The 3,826-nt window shown below is 49.3% G+C and overlaps 1 non-coding gene across 1 annotated transcript; it reads right to left on the bottom strand.

The window, feature by feature from the left end:
• Positions 1-3,690: 3,690 nt before the first annotated feature.
• On the bottom strand, positions 3,691-3,763 carry TRNAK-UUU. The gene has a single exon. It is a non-coding gene; the product is annotated as a tRNA-Lys (tRNA).
• Positions 3,764-3,826: the final 63 nt, after the last annotated feature.

Below are 3,826 nucleotides of genomic sequence, written 5' to 3'. Positions count from 1 at the left end.
GACCAGCTCAGCAGTGCCCAACCAGGCTCAGGCAGTGTCATCAGCAGGCAACAACCCAACACTACACACTGTCCCTCCTGCCCTGAAAAACTATTACAAGAGATGGAGCCTGACATCATAGACTGGATGAATTCAGCAATTTTATAGGGATTGGTCCATGGACTAAGGAACGATACCTCTCTCTTTGTGTGTGGGTGTAGCTGTTATATATAAATACATATATATATATATAAAAGACAAAAGCAATGGTATATTGAAAAATGTGGGATCTGGGCATGATGTGAATGGTATAGAATAAGGGATGCGTACTGTCCTGTGTTCAACTATAGCAGTCATTTTTCTCCTTAGTAACTGGTGCAGTGCTGTGTTTTTAACTTTCAGCCTGGGAACAACGCTGATAACACCGATGTTTTTAGTTGTTACTAAGCAATGTTTACTCTGACCAAAGACTTTCTCAGTCTCATGTTCTGCCAGGAAGGAGGGGAAGCCAAGAGGAAGCAGACCCAGGACACCTGACCCAAACTGGCCAAAGGGGTATTCCATACCACAGCACGTCATGCCCAGTATATAAAAATCACGGGGATTTACCCGGAAGGTTCAGATTGCTGCTTGGATCGGGCTGGGTATTGGTCAGCAGGTACCACCGCTCAAGGTTTTCTGCAGAGCCTGGCACTGAGCTGCTCATGAGCACAAGGCAGAGAACTGCCTCATCCCACCCTAATGTCAGATCACCCTCTTTGGTATTTTCAGCTTTCTGCCAAGAAGTCAGGAGAGCTTCTTGGGGGTGGAAAAGTGAGTACAAGCAAACTCTTGGCATCAGACCTCAAACTGTACTTCCAGTTTTCAGGAAGGACAAGAGGACATCCACGTCACACCAGAAAACCAGCCCAGAGGTCAGGGTCTGGTTCAGTTTTGGCAGTGGCTTTAATGGGATGTGGGTGAAGCTCCCAGGGGATGCTGGCCAAGGTGACTAAGGTCACTCCAACTCCTCCAACAAGCCATCATTGTGGTTCAGAGATGTGCTCTGAACTGCTGAAGGATTTCGTCTCACAGACTCATAGAATCATGGAATCCTAGAACGGTTTGGGTTAGAAGGGACCTTAAAGACCATCTGGTTCCAACCCCCCTGCCACAGGCTCAGTCACAGTATCATAGAATCATAGAATCAATTAGGTCAGAAAAGACTGTTAAGATCATCAAGTCCAATCATTACCCAGAACAGCCAAGTCCAACCATGTCACCTGCCCTAAGCTTCCCTAAGCAATGCTGCCAGGGAAGGATTCCCCTGCAGGGACCATGACCAAGCAGGGAGGTGACAGCGGGGCCCTGGGGATGTTGGATGAGGGACCCCGAGGACATCCCAAGTTACCTGCACCTCCCTGCCCAGATCTTCCTGCAGCATGACTCAGCTCCCCACTGAAGATCCTCGTGCCATTTGTGGTATATTAAACTGAATTGCCCCCTCTGCATGACACTTTCATGGTACAATATCGCCCCAGCACTGTCCTATGCAGCAGCCTCAGTTCCTTGGTGCAATCTCAGCACTACCTGCATTTTGCAGTATTTAGGGCCCTGTTCCAGACTGCTGAGGCTCCCAGCAGCAGCTTCCAAGTCCATTTGTAGCTGTTCTCACGAAATAGTGTGGTTTTGTTCACCAGACTGTGCTGGGTGCCCCATGCCAGGACAGGGGATGGTGCAGGAGCTCTCCTCCCCGTGGTTGCCCATGTGGCAGGACTTCTGCTGTGATTGCACAGTGGTTAATACTCTGCGCCATGGCTGCAGCAACCTCAGTTCAAATCTGAGTCGCAGCAGCAGTTTTGCCAATCCAGGCTGAAGATGCGAGGGAGGCAAGGAGTTTGGTTTGCAAAGGGACATGCCCTAGAAGGAGGCCATGAGCTCTTATGTGAGTGTTAAATTAGATAATAGATATCTCTGATGGGAGATTGAGATGAGATCTTAGGAAGAAGTTCTTCCCTGTGCACGTTTGCACATGTCTTCTAGGCCACCTTCCAATACCTAAAGGGGCTACAATAACCCTGAAGAGGGGCTTTTGACAGGACAAGAGGGAATGGCTTTAACCTGAGAGAGGGGAGACTGAGATGGGATCTTGGGAAGAAGTTCTTCCCTGTGAGGGTGCTGAGGCCCTGGCACAGGTTGCCCAGAGAAGCTGTGGCTGCCCCATCCCTGGCAGTGTTCAAGGCCAGGTTGGAGAGGCCTTGGGGCAACCTCATCTAACAGAAGGTCCGTGGCAGGGAGTTGGATCTGGATGAGCTTTAAGGTCCCTTGCAACACAAACCAGTCTGGGAGTCTATGTGTTATCTGCTCCTAAGAGTGACCTGTGACGATTTCCTGACCTGTAGTTACCTTACAGGGTCTCTCCAGTGAGGAAGCCGTTCAAGCCACGACCTTTACGCCTCAGGAGCCTTCAGACCGTGGACACCTTTTTTGCTTGGTCATGGTGCCCTCTCCTGACGGCTGTGCAGAACTCACCCTGGAGGGCAGCTTTCTGCAAGTGCATGACAGCGAGCTGCGTAAGGTGTCGCATAGCGTTTCTCAATTTATTCACAACTGTGGGAGAACTGAGAGCAGCAAAGGGCTGTAGCACTCGGCAGGTTGGCTCAGGGCACTGAAAACACCTATTTCTTTACTCAGAGAAAGCTCAGAAAGAATTTTCTCTTCTAAAGATAATACAGAAGGAAGAGAAGACAAAGATCTAGAGAAGTAGGACTTTAGCAGCAGCACTACCTATCCTGCTTTTACACAGCTGAGAAGCAAAAGCACAAGGAAATACATAATTTCTCCATCCCGTGCTTTTTATTCCCCCGGAAAGTTAGTTTGGGGTATAAAGCCGTTAAGCTACATGAAGAATAACGTACTGTGCTTGAGTAACTGCTGTATGTTCAGGTTGGAAAATGCCAAAATCCCAAAGGGGATATTTTTCATCCAAAATTACTCCATTTTCTGTTAAAAGGGTTTCTGTCTCACAAAAACAACACTGAAGTGTGTGTACACATACCCAATGCAATTCAGGGCTTGGCTGAAGAAGCGTGGTGGCCCAATGGGCCACTGCAGCCTCTACTCTCACATAAGCTGTCTTCTCTTTAGAACGACTCAGGGATCTGCTTTGGTTGGAGTGGGTTTGAGGTGACAGACAACAGAATCACGGGATGGTTGAGGTAGGAAGGGACCTCTGGAGGTCATCTCCATACCCTTTGCTCCAGCAGGGCCACCCAGAGCTGGATGCTCAGGTCCATGTCCAGACAGCTTCTGAGTATTTTGAAGGATGAAGATTCCACGGCCTCGCTGGGCAACCACAAGCCTCTGTGTCAGTGCTTGGTCACACTCACAATGAAAAAGTGTCAGATGTTCAGATGGAGTCTCCTGTGTTTCAGCTTGTGCCTGTGGCCTCTGGTCCTGGCACTGGGCACCACTGAGAATAGCCTGGCTTCCCTCCTAGGATTGATGCTCCAGTCCCTTCAAGCATCTTCAAGGAGGTCATCATGCAGAAAAAGTAGGTGACAGCAGGTACCCAACCTTTGAGGAAGCTGCTTGAAGGTGGTTGGTTGGGCACCTGAACACCTGTCTGTGAGAAAGAGAGCAGAGGAGACAGTCTCCTTCTTCATCCCCATCTCAGCACTCCCAGGAAGGACTGTCCCAGCAGGAGGATGGGCTCTTAAAGGATAAAGCCTCCACCTGAACATGAGTTTGAACTATGGACCCTCAGATTAAAAGTCTGATACTCTCCCAACTGAGCTATCCAGGCTCACATTTGGGGAATACTCAAGACAGGTGGTGAGGACCCCACTTCACTGTGGCACTGGAGGAA

This window comes from Nestor notabilis, unplaced genomic scaffold, assembly GCF_000696875.1.
Source record: "Nestor notabilis isolate BGI_N333 unplaced genomic scaffold, ASM69687v1 scaffold10489, whole genome shotgun sequence".
Taxonomy (NCBI): domain Eukaryota; kingdom Metazoa; phylum Chordata; class Aves; order Psittaciformes; family Psittacidae; genus Nestor; species Nestor notabilis.
Note: the sequence above shows the minus strand (reverse complement) of the source record. Positions and strands in the feature narration are given on the sequence as shown.